This window comes from Haliotis asinina, chromosome 12 (genome assembly GCF_037392515.1).
Source record: "Haliotis asinina isolate JCU_RB_2024 chromosome 12, JCU_Hal_asi_v2, whole genome shotgun sequence".
Classification (NCBI taxonomy): Eukaryota; Metazoa; Mollusca; class Gastropoda; order Lepetellida; family Haliotidae; genus Haliotis; species Haliotis asinina.
In genome coordinates, this window is record NC_090291.1 from 8,458,751 (window position 1) to 8,478,098 (window position 19,348).

The 19,348-nt window shown below is 41.7% G+C and overlaps 1 long non-coding RNA gene across 1 annotated transcript in view; it reads left to right on the forward strand.

Moving 5' to 3' along the window:
* The first annotated feature begins 16,266 nt into the window (after nucleotides 1-16,266).
* The window catches only part of LOC137258036 (uncharacterized), a 76,427-nt gene continuing 73,345 nt past the window's right edge, over nucleotides 16,267-19,348 (forward strand). The window contains exon 1 of the long non-coding RNA XR_010954611.1: nucleotides 16,267-16,539. This is a non-coding gene — a long non-coding RNA (uncharacterized lncRNA). The remainder of the gene's footprint in view (nucleotides 16,540-19,348) is intronic.

Here is a 19,348-nt window from a genome sequence, read left to right on the forward strand (position 1 = left end):
CTCCTTCACGAACTCTCGAGCGCGTCCGGTTAAGATGTTGGAGACGTATGGTCCGGTTTTTTAACTCTTCTACATTATGAGAAGCATAAATAATGTGTCTTTGAAGACACAAGGAGCCAAATGGAGGAGTATTTGCCGCAAATACGACACACGCTATGTCAATTAGATTTGTTCTAATAGAGATTCGTATTTATTGCTTCAGGTATGTTACATCAATCACATAATCGCAACAGACATAATTCTTTGTTGATCTTCATCTTTTACTGCCTTTGAAATAATTGTATTGAATCTTAGTGTCGAGAGGAATATATTTTCTCTATGACACATAAAGTGGGAATATGCATTAGTTGTACATCATGAATACTCCAGGGTATTACGATTGCTGAGTGCCGCCTGGAATAGCGTCCAGTTCTGAAGATACAGAAACAAGTAAATTGAAAAGGAGCACGTGTGAGCTCAGAGAACCAGCGGAAATCTAGACTTGCCTCTAACATTGAATAAAAAATGTTATTTTTATATCGGAGGAAGTGGTTCAAGGATCACGAGACAGACTAGGTGCCCTTCTCAGATTCAAATGTACACTTACAGTCAGTTATTTCCACAGTTTAGCCAGTCAACGATCACGTGTTTGGTTTATTCCGACTAATCCATTATTCACTGGCTTCACTGGTCATATTTTGCTTCCAGCGTAGCGGATGTGCCGTTACACGTTACCTTTACACGTTACCTTTAGAATGCAGAGTTGTGGTTTGACTTTCCAGCCGGAAAGTCGCAGTCAAAGGTTCGAATCCCTGTTTGTTTGTCAGCATGGTAGGTTTCACCATCGCTTTGGGCTTTCACCAGTGAAGATCCGGTCTTTTGGTAACCGGGTCTTTTTGACAATTGGTCTTCAGTAACCCATTATTGTCTTGAGAGGTTGGGGTTCGGCTGGTCAGGCTCGCTGACGTGGATGACACGTCATCGCGTACCATATACGTAGATCGATGTTTTTGTTCACTGGAGTGTCTGGCACAGACTCGCTTATTTACAGACCGCCTCAAAATAGCTGGAATAGTTGTTCCCAGGGAAGCTGACATGCCTTGACACGACAACAGAAATACCATTAAAAAGCACCTGTCTGTCTTTTTTTTTTTTTTTTGGTTATTTAGGTTTATGGCGAACATACTGGATGCAATATAAATCCAGCGCCTTAGGGTCTGTCATCTGTGACAGGCAAACTCATCTGGGTGTATAAACTGTACTGTAACAGTAAACGTCCGCTTTTCGCAACCTCGTCAATCCAGAAACCTTATAATCAGGACAATGATGTTATACCAATGCCTGTCCAATTTTGCGTCTGATGGTGACACACTTGCAAAAGTTAAATAACTCATGTGCACAATTCAGTAATCGGGAGACTACATAATCAGGACATTGCTATATGGATCGTCCGGTATAATGAGGTTTCACTGTATGTAGTTGTTTTTCATTAGAACGTAAACCTGTTTTATTTACTTCGTCAAATTCAGTCATCGTCTCTAGAATGGGAGGTTACCAAATCTCACCATGGCAGACATAACAAGACAACTATTTGCCAATAGTTTTTAATTAACCCAAGTCATAAATCATGGGTGATCGGAGGAACAAGTTACATCGAAATTGAAGGCCATATAAATTCAAAAATCTTTCGATATTACTGAAATGTACAAATATGTTTTTGATTGATGACCGGAAAATTGGACTCACCCAATCCTGAGAACCTCCGGAAAAAGTTTAATACGTCAAAAATTGAGGCAATTGCCAAACTGGTTTCAAAGGTTTATCCGTTGTATTCAGCAAGCAAATAAAAACTATTAACCCGGCACAAGAACTCTGACGTTTTGTCCATCACTCATATCGAAGTTCTGAACACTTTCTAAACTAGGACTATTCTCTGATAGATATGACTGCCCAACAACGATGAATTTCGGCGTTCCTTTTCGTCGGCTTTGACACGTACAGATTAGGTAGATCCCGCATCTTTACTGGGGCGTTTATGTAATATCGTACTTGATAGATTGGCCTGCCAAAGACCCAATAATTGACTTGCTTGATACACCATTCTGAGGACTATAATACCAGGTTTGTCTATCAGTTTTTCTTTGCCCAAACTTCGCCATCGATCTACAGTAACAGCGGTCGGAGTCAAGACAGGAAGACGCGATTGTTGAAGACGGGACGGGAAGCGATTTGAGCGTTCCGTATTAGACATTTACCATTATTGGAGTAGAAAGGGGTTTCAATGGATGGCTGTGTCGCGCGATAAGTGAGCTCAGGCGGTGCTTATATATCGGGAAGTTGGGCACTAAAGTCGGCCATTATCTTACTAAGGGGACATAACCTCTTTTCCCAATCTTCATAGCTCTTTAAATGTGTCTCGAGTTTAGGCCAAAGATTTTAAGATCGACAAAAATATGTCTAGTGCAGTGAATGGGCACAATGAAGTGCTGTAACATTTGTCCGAAGATTTATAAAAGTGGTTCTTGACTGTACCAACACGTTACCTCTCATTGAGCTTACGTTCATGATGCTTGCATTGTTTATTGTTATGTCTTCACAAACATACTCTGAAGAGAAATTTGTCTGACATCGCAGGTTTTCGGTTGAAGTATAATTCATTTTGTTGAATGTGTATTCGGCGTCGCTAATATTTCGTCGTTCAGGGCTCTGATTATGTAGTACAAAAGATCACCTTTCTGTAAAACCGGCATAACCAAGGACAGCAACTTCAAGAGTTAAACGATCAACCAGTATGATTATTTATGGAAAAAGGTTTGTTTCAATTAATAAGACTGGTTAAAAGATTGTGTGACAGTTCAGTGTTTTTTATCATTCGTTTAAGATCTTGAAGGACCAGGTTACATTCCGTGAGGTGTGGGGTCAAATGTTGGATGTAGGAACACACACACACACACACACACACACACACACACACACACACACACACACACACACACACACACACACACACACACACACACACACACACACACACACACACACACACACACACACACACACACACACACACACACACTCACACACACTCACACACACACACACACACACACACACACACACACACACACACACACACACACACACACACACACACTCCTCTCGCAACACATCTCCTAACTTTCACAATCCTTGAAACAGTGAGTGAGTTAAGATCTGACTCACATCGGCAATATTTCAGGCATATCTAATTAACACAAGTTATAGATTTATCATGATTACAGAATAATTATAAAAACACGTCAACAAAAGGACATCTATCAACAAAACAACTAGACTACCACAGATATATATTTAAAACCAGTAATTAAATCCAAAACACCTTGAAACAACACATGTAATGGTATTTAAACATTCAAATACCTCCGTAAAATTGCAACCTGTGTTGTAATTATGTACTTGTAAGTGCTTTCAAACAAGGATCTGGACGTTTTCGCCAGTCTTTAATACTGAACAAAAAAAACCCGATATTATGAGCTGTTAGCGATTTGAATTGCCACTTAAATGTCAAAACAAAGTTTACTTTTCACAGAAACGCACGCACGCACGCACGCACGCACACAGACACACGCACGTTTACATGATTACCTGGCAAATTTCTTCCATCCTGACTTTCTGCTTGGACCTCATTTTAAACTTTAAAAGACCGAAACCCCCCGCCGTGAGACTGTCTGCACGTGAGTGTACATTTCCACATGCTTAAATAATTCCGGTTAAAAATATATTTATGAGAGTAAAGTTAAATGAGCGTAATTCAGTTAAAAGACATTTTCACTGAAAATACCAGCTGAGTTTAGTAAACACTTACTCATATACTCCATGTTAAATACTTCTTCATTATGACTGTGTATGTTATAGATATCGCTCCCGATGCTGATGGTGTAATCACAGTGATGGAGGCGGGAGGAGTGTTCGCCATCCACGTTCTCTATCAGTATGGATGTAGTCCATACCAGTCAACTGTATATAATTGCTATCCGATTCATATTAACCAACGTGAACTTCTGCATGAGAAATCCACAAGATCATTTTTTGTAGTTACGCCCCTTACCTGCGTTTGGATCCGCTGACTGTGAGTTCGAATTCGTACCCATTATAATTACACTGCTGGCGTAGCGGGGTTGATCTAGTGATGTTCATGTGTGAAATTATCAGGTGATGATCTGGTGATGATCTGGTGATGACAACCGCGGAAGCTGCTTCGGGACTGAAAGAGGATGATGGATGGTTAGGAAGAGCGAGGTGGCATGTTAATGACCAGAAAAAAATTCTTTTCAGGGGAAACGTTTCAAAGTTAATTGTTAATCTTTTTTTCTCAATTGAAACAAATACAGAGACGCACCTGTCTAATATACGCCAGGTGTTTACTGTTCCTTCGCAAAGACTCGATTGGACTTTTTGTATTTTTTTTTAAATTACATTATTTTCGTTTGTTTAGACTCCCGAAAAATGAAGGAATAAAGCTGTTGAGGCTGTTTTAATTAGCTTCAGTCGTTACAGTGATGGGGCTCTGGTAACCTGCTTGGCACGCTTCACCATCTATTTCTCTCTGAATGACGACACGAATACTAGCAGATCAGGGACTTGACAAAAAATGAAGAAATACACATGAGTTTCATTTTGCAGAGAAACATCTCAGTCAGCCCATATGTTTGGACATCTAAGAAATACATGCAGATTCGAAATCAATGTAATGGTATTGAAGATTGGACCTTTTCAGTTACCTGGAAAACAAAAACGACTACGAGTTATACAACCAGGATCGTGAAAAAAAGCGTTCACCTGCCCTTACACAAAATGTCGGTACCGAACAGCAAAAGAAACGAAACGCAGCAAGTTTGAAATAAAAGACATAAACATTTACTTTCATGAGATTTCGAAACTTGCGTTGAACGTCTTTTGCTATTCGGTATACCAACAACTATTTTATACAAGGAACTATAAAAATGAAACGTTTCGTAGGTTGGGGTTTCGGTTTCGTGTTGGGAATACTTCAAATGTGCGCGAATTGTGTAAATTACATCTGAATTCGAATCTGGAAAGGGCGGTGGGATAGCCTAGTGGTTAAAGCGTTCGCCCGTCACGCCGAAGACCCGGGTTCGATTCCCCACATGGGTACCATGTGTAAAGCCCATTTTCTGGTGTCCCCGGCCGTGATATTGCTGGAATATTGCTAAAAAGCGGCGTAGAACTACACTCACTCACTCGAATCTGGAAAACGCATATGAACATGGACGTCCCATTACCAGAACCCGCGGTAGTTATTGTTAGGAATTTGTTAGGAATTCCTGTATGGACGTCCATGAGCGTTATGACTTCTATTCCTTTATAAATGATGATGTGAAATGGGACTTCACGTCGCACTTAGGATATTTCGCTCAAATGACGACGCGCATGCGTGTGGCTGCTTGTACTAGCCCGGACCTAAGCTTGCACATTACCAGTATTAATAACTCAGACACATTATACTGACTCCGAGCTGACCAGTGCTTGTCGTACCCATTACTGTCACGAACCAGGCAGGGAGTAGGAAGTGCCATATTTTAACGTCTTTTGGTATAACGAGGTCGGGAATCGAACCCGCCATCTTCCGCTCTCCGGGCCAGAGGATGTTTCTTAGGGGTCTCTTTGGGTGGGATTTCACCTCAGTAGAGGTGGTACAGAAATTATGCCGATTTGTTGTAAAACGTAGACACCTGATTCGCTCAAGAACCCATCCTTCATGCTTCTCTCGCGGCCCTGAATCAAATGTGAGTGAAAGTGAGTGAGTGAGTGAGTATGGTTTTACGCCGCTCTTAGCAATACTCCAGCAATATCACGGGTGGTGTGTGTGTGTGTGTGTGTGTGTGTGTGTGTGTGTGTGTGTGTGTGTGTGTGTGTGTGTGTGTGTGTGTGTGTGTGTGTGTGTGTGTGTGTGTGTGTGTGTGTGTGTCAGTACACAATGCAACCACGTAGGGAATCGCCCCTCGTATTGTTTGTGGCGAGCAAACACTTAAACCACTAGGCTACCTCACCACTCCTGGACCTAGATTTTCGAAGCTCTCTTAGTCGTAAGTTGATGTTAATGTATGGCACTTACGACTATCTTTGCGCTAAAAGATCTTCGAAAATCTAGGCCCTGGTGTGAAGGACGTAAGAAACGCTCTCTAAACAATAGTCCGCGTTTCGGGGGTCCGCACTTAATTTATGCGGATTAATAAAGTTCCCTGTGCATCGTGCCAATTTGCGTTTTTCATCAAACATTAACTCTTGAATATTCAACTTTTCTCTGATATATATAAGAGATTAATATTTTCACATTACCGAAACGTCCGATTACTTCATTGATATCACTTTCAAAAATCACAATGCACAGTTGAAATGTTCAAATATTACTAAAACCATACTATAATGTAAGTAACAACATTCTGAAATGTTAATTGTATTTGAAGTTTTAGTCGGCATTGCCGTCTTACTTGCAGGGACCAGTGCTTATTAGGTTTCGCGTTTTTGGTGTGATTGGAGATTATTTCCAGGCATATTACCAAGTTTTTCCGCTCTCGTCGTCATCTACATAATAGAAACTCGCTTTTATCAGTTGAATTGGGGTATGATTAAAAAGAATGCCCCTTGCAAATTGTATATCCGTTAAATTCAGTTTCTCTTATAAGTTTGTAATAGATTTATTTGAATGTTCAATGTTTTTGTTATGAGAACCAAGCAATGTCCTTTTTTCATTCACTGGCATTATTTAACAGTTGTGAAAACAGCCTTTAAATCAATTCTCTGCGAACACAATCGTAAAAGCCATGTTTGTTGGACCTCAACGATAATGCCTCGTTCTCCTTACCAGAGAATCTCACAATGGCGAACATCCAGCAAACTCCCTCGTCATTCAGCCAGTCTTCACTGCGAACTCGCCTCGAGCTAACCATTATGATATGAATGCTTCTTCACGAACGATTCCCACTTTTATCTAAATCCAATGTTATCTGGAACGCAAACCGTCCGCAATTGCTATTCATATTCAAAAGAATCCGCATAAGTGTATTTGCTATCTTTCCAAATCATTCTATCGTAATTCCTCCCTCAATTCACAATGCTACGATTTACCCCACGAGGAACATGCATGTGTCGTTACGGAAATAGCATGTGCATGTCCGAGCGACACCTACTTCCGGTTTGGGGCGTTGATCCACCCAAAAGAAAATGACGGTATAAATTAGCATTTTACCAGCGCTCGTGTGCCATCACTTAGCAAACGCAAGAGTCCACTTAAACCCCCAGTTGTCAGCTGTAATTATAGAATGAAGAAGTTCAGAAACTTGAGAGCTCTAACAGCCTGAGCGGGGAGAATAGGACGATACATTCAAATCAATATCGCTGCTAAACGACAGTCGAAATTCGGTGTTTTTACGACATCATCGCTTGTAGAAAACCCTTGTGAATGACAATAACTAGAAGCGGTTTATTAAAATGGAAAATCCATTGGTGTTTTCAACACTGAAGAGCAAAGAAAATATTCCCTGTTTCAATTCATGAAAATAACTGTTGTCGAAAGGATCTTGAAATATTCCGTTTCAGGCTTCGAAGGTTTTGAGACAAAACGCAGGTCGTTTTTTTCTTTGAAATCGAGCGAGAAATGCAGAAATCCATTTTACAGTGATCCTCAAGTTGCGGTATGCTTTATTTCACCGTCAGTGAATATTCTTTACTAATGTCAGATTTACGAGAAACTCTAAGATTTTCTTAAACATAACTGTTATCGAATTTTCGGCCATATTTAATAAAGGAACGATTTACTGTCAAATGTAATTATTCCTTATACTCGTTACATTGTCCATTTTCATATTTCCCCCTTAAATACCATGTAAGATGGATTTAACATTAAGTACTTTTCGTATCTGACATGTGAGTAGCGGTATGAAATAATCGTCTTATTTACAAGCCTCGTTATCAGTTTAATACCCTCAGTGAACAAGCAACATTTTATGAGTCCATGCCTTATTTAGCAACAGTAATTTCATCTTGTGAAGGATAATTCATTATGTGAACGTACTAACTGGGTGTTTTTTATTGTTCGGAGATTTTTTAGGTTTTGTGGGAATTGAATGCGAGTGAAATTGTGCACTGGCGTGGTGAGTAATCTTTCGATAAGGCATCAGTCTTAAAGGGACATAACTCAGTATCAACACTTGTGATAGTTCTCGGGGCCGGTTCAATATTGATTTTATCAACTGCTTTGTTGCACGAGGCGTGTGAAATCGCTGATTTGATTTCCTGAAATCAAATAATGCATCAATGTATGTACATATAGACAGGGACATGCATGTAGATGGACCATTACATGCATATTTGGATGAATGCACTTTATGTTTCTCATATTGCACGCAATATATTATATGGGACTCTCTTAATCAATCCTCCACGTTTTAATCAGTCGAATTTGCAAAGTCGTGTGACCTGAAATCTGCGGAAAATATATAAAGATTTAAAGTACTGTTTGTCTTTTTAATATGTGTCCAGATGACTCATCTCTTTCTCTGCGTGCATGTGCCTGTGTGCTTGTGCGTGCGTGCGCGTGCGTGTCTGTGTGTGAGTGTGGGATCGTCGAAGGCAGAATCCGTGAATATTTAGAAACACCAACAGGATGGTTGAAACTAAAGACTAAATATTCTTTTTAAAATAATAATGAATAATGGTAACCCATCTATCATGTGCATGTCTCCATTCATGCCCGAAGCCCCCAAACAATCTGATTATTATTACTCCGGGTAACTCAAGCTGTGGGTCGCTAGAAGTTTAGTGATTACACAACTTATCTTACCACGTACCCATTTTCTGATAGATAAACAGAGGCAATTTTGAACACAATTTGGACCATACGTCTCATGAGCTTCGTTGTGGGGCATGATTAAAGTCATAGGATTTCTCGGAAGTTAAGCTACAAGACACGGTCGCCCATCCAAGAACTATCCGAGCCTAACAAAGTTGCCTAACTTGACCTGACTGTGACATGAGTTCTATGCACAGGACCACACCGCCACCATACTTCATGTTCTTCCACAAATTACAAAGAATGCCAGAAATCAACCCAGGAATATCGGATGATCGACCCGTTTACAGAGACCGGTGGTTTACAGACACCGGTGGTTTACAGAGGCCTGTGGTTTACAGAGACCGGTGGTTTACAGACACCGGTGGTTTACAGAGGCCTGTGGTTTACAGAGACCGGTGGTTTACAGAGACCGGTGGTTTACAGACACCGGTGGTTTACAGACACCGGTGGTTTACAGAGGCCTGTGGTTTACAGAGACCGGTGGTTTACAGAGGCCGGTGGTTTACAGAGACCGGTGGTTTACAGACACCGGTGGTTTACAGAGGCCGGTGGTTTACAGAGACCGGTGGTTTACAGACACCGGTGGTTTACAGAGGCCGGTGGTTTACAGAGACCGGTGGTTTACAGAGGCCGGTGGTTTACAGAGACCGGTGGTTTACAGAGACCGGTGGTTTACAGAGACCGGTGGTTTACAGACACCGGTGGTTTACAGACACCGGTGGTTTACAGAGGCCTGTGGTTTACAGAGACCGGTGGTTTACAGAGACCGGTGGTTTACAGACACCGGTGGTTTACAGACACCGGTGGTTTACAGAGGCCTGTGGTTTACAGAGACCGGTGGTTTACAGAGGCCGGTGGTTTACAGAGACCGGTGGTTTACAGACACCGGTGGTTTACAGAGGCCGGTGGTTTACAGAGACCGGTGGTTTACAGACACCGGTGGTTTACAGAGGCCGGTGGTTTACAGAGGCCGGTGGTTTACAGAGACCGGTGGTTTACAGACACCGGTGGTTTACAGAGGCCGGTGGTTTACAGAGACCGGTGGTTTACAGACACCGGTGGTTTACAGAGGCCGGTGGTTTACAGAGGCCGGTGGTTTACAGAGGCCGGTGGTTTACAGAGGCCGGTGGTTTACAGAGACCGGTGGTTTACAGACACCGGTGGTTTACAGAGGCCGGTGGTTTACAGAGACCGGTGGTTTACAGACACCGGTGGTTTACAGAGGCCGGTGGTTTACAGAGGCCGGTGGTTTACAGAGACCGGTGGTTTACAGACACCGGTGGTTTACAGAGGCCGGTGGTTTACAGAGACCGGTGGTTTACAGACACCGGTGGTTTACAGAGGCCGGTGGTTTACAGAGGCCGGTGGTTTACAGAGACCGGTGGTTTACAGACACCGGTGGTTTACAGAGGCCGGTGGTTTACAGAGGCCGGTGGTTTACAGAGACCGGTGGTTTACAGAGGCCGGTGGTTTACAGACACCGGTGGTTTACAGAGGCCGGTGGTTTACAGAGACCGGTGGTTTACAGAGACCGGTGGTTTACAGACACCGGTGGTTTACAGAGACCGGTGGTTTACAGAGACCGGTGGTTTACAGAGACCGGTGGTTTACAGAGACCGGTGGTTTACAGAGACCGGTGGTTTACAGAGACCGGTGGTTTACAGAGGCCTGTGGTTTACAGAGACCGGTGGTTTACAGAGGCCGGTGGTTTACAGAGGCCGGTGGTTTACAGAGACCGGTGGTTTACAGAGACCGGTGGTTTACAGAGGCCGGTGGTTTACAGAGACCGGTGGTTTACAGACACCGGTGGTTTACAGAGGCCGGTGGTTTACAGAGGCCGGTGGTTTACAGAGACCGGTGGTTTACAGAGACCGGTGGTTTACAGAGACCGGTGGTTTACAGACACCGGTGGTTTACAGACACCGGTGGTTTACAGAGACCGGTGGTTTACAGACACCGGTGGTTTACAGACACCGGTGGTTTACAGAGGCCTGTGGTTTACAGAGACCGGTGGTTTACAGAGGCCGGTGGTTTACAGAGACCGGTGGTTTACAGAGACCGGTGGTTTACAGAGGCCGGTGGTTTACAGAGGCCGGTGCGTATGGCAGACTACAACAGTACAAGTCTCATCATTCAGAACATGGATATACAAGTGTACATGCTTCATCAGTAAGCATAAGATATAAGCTGTATAATTTTATGAATTGTACTATCCACGATATTCTTTCTCAGAACTGAATGTTTTGCATACATTTGATGAAAACTGACCATATCTTCAATTTTATGCCATATATATATACAATGTTAAATTTCAATTACGCATTACTAGGGGCTGAATAAACTACTTCCCTTAAGAATTTTTAGGTAGATATAATATTTTCAAGGTGCCGGCCATTTGTAAATGGATGACCACGGGAGCGCTATAGACGTTCACAGAGTAACGTTGACAGAAAGGATTGACCAGCTCGCTACTCCACCCTTAATCCAATCGAACACGCATAAGGACTGAAAACAGGTTAATCCTGCGAGTCAGCCTTACGCCTTTTGACCCAAATAACGTAGGTTACCCATGGTGCCATGAATGGTTTATACGTTTCACGATATATACGTGTATTACCCTATTTTGTGTCTTGATGCATGGATGACTTGACCAAAGTAATGACAAACGTTACCAAAATGGCACCAGGTTGTAATCCATCGCTGAAACACTGAAAACGTAGAACAACTGAAACACGTAACAAAAACATTTCCATGAGATATAACGTTTCCCAGGTATAATCTGATTCATTATTTTTGGATAATGATAAAAAACTGTGACACGTGTATGACACATATTACCATGAGATAGCTTTTCCCGGGAATCATCTGATTCTTTACTTGGTGATGATAATAAACATGAGTTCATGATATAGACAGAATTGTACACTCTACACTGCTTTTAGCAGGATGTCTGGTAGTTATGGAAATAGATTCTTGTTTTTGGTATCTCACCACTGGAACCTATCTTTTGTCAGGCAGTACATGTTTTGAGAGTTTGAAAACCGTTCGATCAGCTGTTTTTCAGTTCATTATGTATGTATCTTACCGACTTTCACTGCCTTATTTAAACTATTTCATGCATTGTATTGTTGGCACACTCAACTTAAACATACTTAACCGTTTTATAGCAGATTTGGGATTGTCAGAATAAGTTTCACTGATTTTAAAAATCCAGTCGGGAGACAGACGCAATTTAGTTTAATTGCCATATAGTCAGTAGTGAGCTTATGGATCTTCAAAACAAAGTCAATCGATACTTTGTACATTTAACGTAGCGGTAAGATGGATACGTTGTGAACTTGAACCTCGGCTAATACGGCCTGACGTACGCCTCTCTCTAGCAGTGTACAAAGACGCGTACGTCACACCCTATAATCCCTGAGAGAAGCATGCAGCGCGTACATCAGACCGTGCAACCACTAAGAGAAGCATGCAACTTATATAGTATGGCCAAAATATTATTTAGTGTGGCACTAGAGTCTGGATCAGACAAACCAGTGATCAACAGCACGAGCATCGATCTACATAATTGAGATACGATGACATGTGTCAACTAAGTCAGCGAGCCTCTTTCGACAAGCATGGGTTACTGAAGATCAATTGTAACCCGGATCTGAACGCTTTACCCACGAAATTAACAAAGGAATCTAGATGTATAACACAAAAAGGTAAACAATAACTATTGTCTGCTTTAAAACAATAGTTTTTGCTAATCGTTATTACACTTATGAATAAAACCAAATCACAAATTGTTCCCTGCACGACTGAGAATCATGGCGCGTGCTCAGCGACACGCAAATACGGCTCACTTGCTATTCATAGTTTCATGTGTCTTTGCTGCTATGCAAACACGTCAAACAATGTCTGTAGTTTAAAGTTTAAAATATTTTATATTGCCCTCCGAGATAACAGAATATTTCAAAGACTGTATGTTTCAGGGTGCTGCTCATCGACATCTCCAGGGTAAACGTTCCGATCAGTCTCCAATATTCCCTGGATGTAGCAAGTCCACACCATTTTTAGATCAACGGTTCAGATTTTTAAAACTATTTTTCCAAGGTTTGTTGATACATCAGCATTGCAACAAACTTTACCTGATTAAATTCTGTCCATCCGTTCTTGATCAACAAGGTGATCAAGTCAACTACTGTCAACTCTGCGAAATGTCCACATTTCCATTTTTGTGAAAAAAACGTCACACCTATTTATTTCAAGTACCAAACTATTTTAAGTAAATGTTGTTGAACCACAAATATATTAATAGTCTTTTCTATCAGCACAGTGCTTTACAGAGGAAAAATGTTTCATCTGGAATTATACGTCTTCTTTGAACATCCTAGAACTTCGAATCAACATATGTTTCAGGTCTGCAGAATAAGAAAGAAACGGTTCATTAAACATCATGACTGATGTACAATGTCAATGTTGGCACAATCAGTATCTTAACACTAAATTATTGAAACAGATTCAAGTTAGAGAGTCAAGATTATGAAGTGCTACCTTTGTTTTGCATCAATTAAGATGAACTTAAGATTGTAACATGTTTTCATATATTCTAATCTTAAACCTGTATCACCAGTGTTGAAGATTCAATTTAGACAGTGCTTTTAAAGACAGTGCTGAAGATACCATGTTTCAAACCTGAAGCAAATCTGATCCTGAATTGTATCAGTGTATGTTGCGCTTATGTTGTGATGCTGTAATGTGCAAAAAATACTTACTCTCTACCCAAATCTACATCATGTGTTTATGTAAGTGCTATGACATCCACAAATGAATAATGCTGAATTCTGCTTAAATTAAAAGATCAGTAAAATATTGTCAGTTTTCAAATATTACTATTATTAGCCACAATTTTGTGTTCTATGGCTGTCACTTCTGGATACAGACAGAAAATACATGTAAATCTGAAAATAACATACATATTGCACAAGGTATTTGAAACATAAATAATGCTTTCCTACCTGTGTAATAATCAAAGTACACACATTTGAACACTTTAAAACATATTAAGCATGTTAAATAAAATTACTCAATGAATGAGTTAATGACACGATCATTGTTAGCTGGATTCACACATGGAGTTGTCTGCCCCTGGCAATACACCCCTCCCTCACACAAATCTATCTGAAATGTGCATCCCTGGTTACATTAAGTTAAAATTTGTTTTATAATGGAGAGGATTGATGTGTGCTTATGATAGAAATAATCTAAAGTGTGCCATCGATTGATAAAACAAATTTCAATGTTCAGCAATATTTTAAAGGGTTGGAAAACTATGAAAGAACAGAGCAGACCAACCTTTTTCGCCAATGGCGCCAACTCGGGAATATCTTCTGAAGGGACCAGTCGTTGTTTTTCACCCAAATACATCTTGGAAAAAGCCAGAACGCGTAAAACAAGGACCCCCAAAATTGGACCAGGTTTTCATGAGTACTACAGAGTTACGTCCCTTGGCAACTCACTTAGTGTGGACTTGCTACTGGATGCATCGTCATATAATTTTATTACCTCCCTTTGCTGGCTCCGCATTCTCACACTAGCTATAGCCAATCAGCTTGCCACTTTCAACAAAGAAAGCGGTCGAAACTACGAAGGTTTGTTCACAGTGCGACTCAGATTTTGGGGAAATACGCTGCCTTCCTGCTTTAAAAGAAAACTGTGTTTAAGTTAAATAGTATGTTATGAAATTATAACCTGCACATAGTAAATCCTGGTTACAGTCTCGGTGGTTTTGTGAATTGTGTGTCACTCCCGGGGCGTTCAGTGTTCCTCGCTGTTAGCCCACAATATCAAATCTGGCGGGGGACACCATAAACAGGCTTGTGGGGAATCGAACCCGGGTCTTCAGCATAACGAGCGATCGCATTAAACTAGATGTTACCCCACCGCCCCCAATATTGTTTAGACCAGGGACGAACCCTCACATGAGTGGGTATGATTTTACGCCGCTTTCAGCAATAGTCAATCAGTATCACTCCGTTGATCGCCCGAAATGGGGTTCATGTACCCATATGAGGAATCGAACCCGTTATGTTTAGCGTGACCACTAAGCTACCCAACCCATTAACCCCAGAATAACCCAGAATGTTTGTGTGATGTCAATACTCGGTAAGCATGATGTCAACAAAGGTTTTGGTTTTCTACACACCGCTGAAAAATAACGATGACTGAATATTGTTTTACGTAGCTTTTGTCACATCTCTGCAGATAACACTGTGACTGCATCCATGCTGGAATCTCACGCGTAACGTACTGAACCACGAAGCTACGCAAACAATAATAGTAACGCTGAACTCTCATTCACTCAATTTTATTGTAATCCGTTTCGTTATATTTACTCCCAGGAAGACTCATGCTTTATTAAAATGTATTAAAACAAAATTAAGTCTTTGAATGTCATTTAGAAGTGTAAATACATAAGAATGAAGATTTTATGGATATCAACTTCTTTATGAGAGAACACAACGTTTCGGAGTTAATGCTTACTCCTTCATCAGGTGATATCCATAAAATCTTCATTCTTAAAACAAAATTGTTCAATATTTTATCAAATGTGATTCAAAAACATACGTAAATCCACTGACTGTGGTAATTCAAACAAACTTGATGACATTCCAAAAATGCGATTTAGACACAGCAAAGTAATCAAATTCATTTAAGGGAAATAACGGCTTAAACGAACTGCCACGGGTCATGGCCCTTGCAGATAGCTGCCAATCGTCTTCCTCTATCAGAGTGATAGGCTGAGACAGCGATGGCGCGAGGTGAAGCAATTATTTGGCGGCAAACACTACATCAAGCCTGCCTTTCAACTTCCACAACTTGTGGGACCCTTTGCCGCCAAATATTCACTGCATCAGTTTGAATCGATTAAATGGGTCCGACTAGCCATCGGGACATCTTGGCGAAAATCTGGCACTGGAGCAGAAAGTCCCCTCTTGAAAAGACTAGATTACGGCACTTGAGTCGGGGTCCCCCTCCTTCGCCCCATAACACTTTCTATGGATAGGAAATTGAAAACTAATGCAAATGCCAATCGCTCGCTTCCCTAGCTAATTACTTTATAAGAGGATCAATCGAGAACTTGTGGTTGTATGAAAATAACGGTAATGAAATGTCAGCTGTTTGTGCGGGTCCCTTCATTGTCTTGCGACCTAAACAACGAAGATTCCCGAATTCTTCCGATTCAGATCGAAACTTCCCGGGTTTTCCCGAACCCTCTCTTGACTGAGTGTTTGTTGAACTTGAATAACGTATTGATAATTCATTATCACCCCTGACGCGCGTGTTGCGTAATGGCTGTGGGTGATGGAAGGGAGGTAACTAGTGCGAGGCCAAGCGCTGTATTACCCACACTGCATGTCGTCTGCATAATGGTCTTGGGCTCTGTACAATGGAATTGCATTACCTTAAACGTTTGGACATGAGCGAGGAGGAAAATCAATAGCCAGTTGCCGGACTCGCCAGTGTGCTAAACAGGCAGTAGTAGATGAGAATCAAATTTTCTTAATTTGATATAAACAGCGAGAGGTTCGAGTGAGCACTGTTTCGGCCAGCTCTTTAACAAGGCTGAACAAGCCCCGAGTCGCGGGATTCTAGCTTCAGAAGCGTGCCTCCCGCTATCATCTCGCTGTATACCGAAGGTAAGTTCGTATTTTCTCTCTGCTTATGTTTTGTGAGCGGCTGTAACACGAGCGTGGCGCGTGTGGGCTGTGATTACTGGTATCCTGCGTGCTCCGGACAAGTCGCCCATATGGGGTTCTTGTCGTTGTCTGATAATGATACATTGAACCGCTTCATCCAAGCCAGTATCATTTGCCTCTATTTGTTTTCGCCCCAGTGCTGCGCCATACCAACAAACAACCAGTCTAAATATTATAGAATCACGTTATGGCTATCATTGTTTATGTTACAAGATCTTTCCCAAGATACTGTTCTGGTTACCTTGCTAACAACCTGTCCAACCATCATCTTCCTAATTGGAAGAATGTTATGAAATTCTCATTGGCAGGTCGTTCTCATACGCGCCATTCCTCGTTAAGTCCTAACAATGCAAACATGCAGTGTTTGATTTGATAATACAGGCTCTCTGTCCTCGATGGCACCGCGATTCTATCAACAATATCCAAGACTGGATGCTTTGACTCCAAATCCTTGCCGACTGACAATGGTCAGCCGTGTCTCTACTGACCAACTGGCCACTCTCGTTCAAAAGCATCAGCAGTAGCAAAGAGATGGGATTTTTTCTTTTTATCTCCGGACTCAAATGTCGGAGCATAATGCTCTGTAGCAGATGTTGAAATAACGATTTTTGAAACACAGGAACTGGGTCGCAGAATGGCCTCTGCCCTGGTATTCAGGTCGCTGGTGGTAAACGTAATTCCACGCCATTCCGTGTAATTGTAGCCCCTTCCAGGGAGGTTCTTCATTTTAGGGAATTACATCAATTTAGTCGTACATGATCACCAAGAGACAGAGCCTTGTTTATACAGCATGCGAGTGTAAAGGGCAAAATATCAATTATTCAATGAAAGACTGAGTCGAGAGGGAGCTAATGTCACGCAAAGACTTTTGTTCAGATTTGTAGTTTAGCTTTTCGTGTTCCAAGGGTGGGATGCAATACGCGTTAAAATCCTGACTCGTCTTCAAAAAACGGTTTCCGTTTGTAAGACCTGGATGCGTTCTCTGTTTCATCCATCTAACTCATGGTTGTTGTATTGTCTCAACTGAAAACAAAGATGCTATTTTCAGCAGAATTGATAACATCGTACTTAATGGCTGAGCGAGCTCGCATCATGTGTTGTGTACGCTGAGTTTAACCTGCACGTTAACGGTATATTCTGTGCGGGTAGTCGTTGACCAGATGACCCGTTGTGTCTTTAGTTAACCCAGTGCATCTTTGTGGGTTCCCTGTTTGCAGACATGATGACTTACATTGGAAGTTTGTTCTTTGGATGATTGTCATGGTAACTAAAAGTTTGTTTAAAACGATCCTTTACCAAGGTGATTTTATGTTGCTCGCGTTATCTATCACTGGTTTGCAAGAGCTAAGCCACGAAGGTAATCGTGTAATGAACAGATGGCATAGTGTAACGCGTCATTAAACACTCACTCACCCACGCACTCACGCACCCACGCACTCACGCACTCACGCACTCACGCACTTACGCACAGGTGGTAAGTGTGTTGTTCCATTGTGGTACCTAGGGCTTACTTTGGTCGAAACTTCTGTGTTTCACATGGAAAGATGTCATAAATATTGCTGCATCCTCATCCACCCGGGATACTGCTTCGCGACTAATGTAGCCAAAGATTCAAACATACGCGTCAGCCTAATGCAGTTGAAAAAACCCAGAATATGTCGGTCCTAGACGTACACCACAGTGGAGAGACCACGACCGCATACATGGTGCATACAAACTTGGAAATATAGACTGGATCTGGATTCGAATTTGGATTCGACCATTGGTTTCTGGCATTTCCAATGCCCACAGCAACACAGCGATCCGCGGCGTTTTAGACGACAGGTCCACTACTAGTCTGTCGTACAGACCCTGAAGTATAAATATTCAGAGACTAGCTGTTAGTCCAGGCCACTACTGTCCCCCACAAATGTAGTTGCTGATACCCACAACAAATACATTATTGTAAGACCTGAGTTCGATTCCTCACATGGGTACAGTACGTGAAGCCCATTTGTGGTGTCCCCCTCCGTGGTGTTGTTGAAATATTGCTGAGCATAGTGAACATGTATCATTTTCATACCTCATGTTTTCACTACACATATACCTGACACGTCGTTATGAGTCATCTAATCCCGTGGACATCCGGGTTGGAATTAGTCTTCAGTAATCCATGTTTCTTCTAAGAGGAGATGCTCATGCTGTTGATCACTGGATTGACTCGTCCATATTCGATTACAAACAAATTATGATTCAACACAGACCCCACTCACTCACTCACTCAGTTATCATAAACGGCCCCTTCATTCCTTAAATCGATATATAATCCATATGTATTTTTTTAAACTTGAATAATTTGCATAAAGAGTTAAGTATCGTACAGCATGTTCAGGTTGACCTGAGCTTGTCTACATATGCATGACCCGGTAGTTAAGTTGGCACAGACGGCAGGTTGAGTTAACGTCATTAAATAGGGGAGCAGAGAATGTTAACCGGCGACCTTGTCTCAGCTGTTCGGACATGCTGACAATCAACTGACAGATGTGCATCCCTTCACGATAATATATATAAGTAGTTGCGACATGATCACACAATGCACTAGTATTCACTTGATCAGGTTAAGCCGAAAACCTGTAAGTCTACATATCTCATGGGAGGGTTGGGTAGCCAAGTGGGTAAAGTTATGATTATAACGAGTCATCTTTAGAATTCGTTACAACAGTTGTTTATTGAAGTCCATTAGACATTCAGCTGTAGTTCTCGGATAATG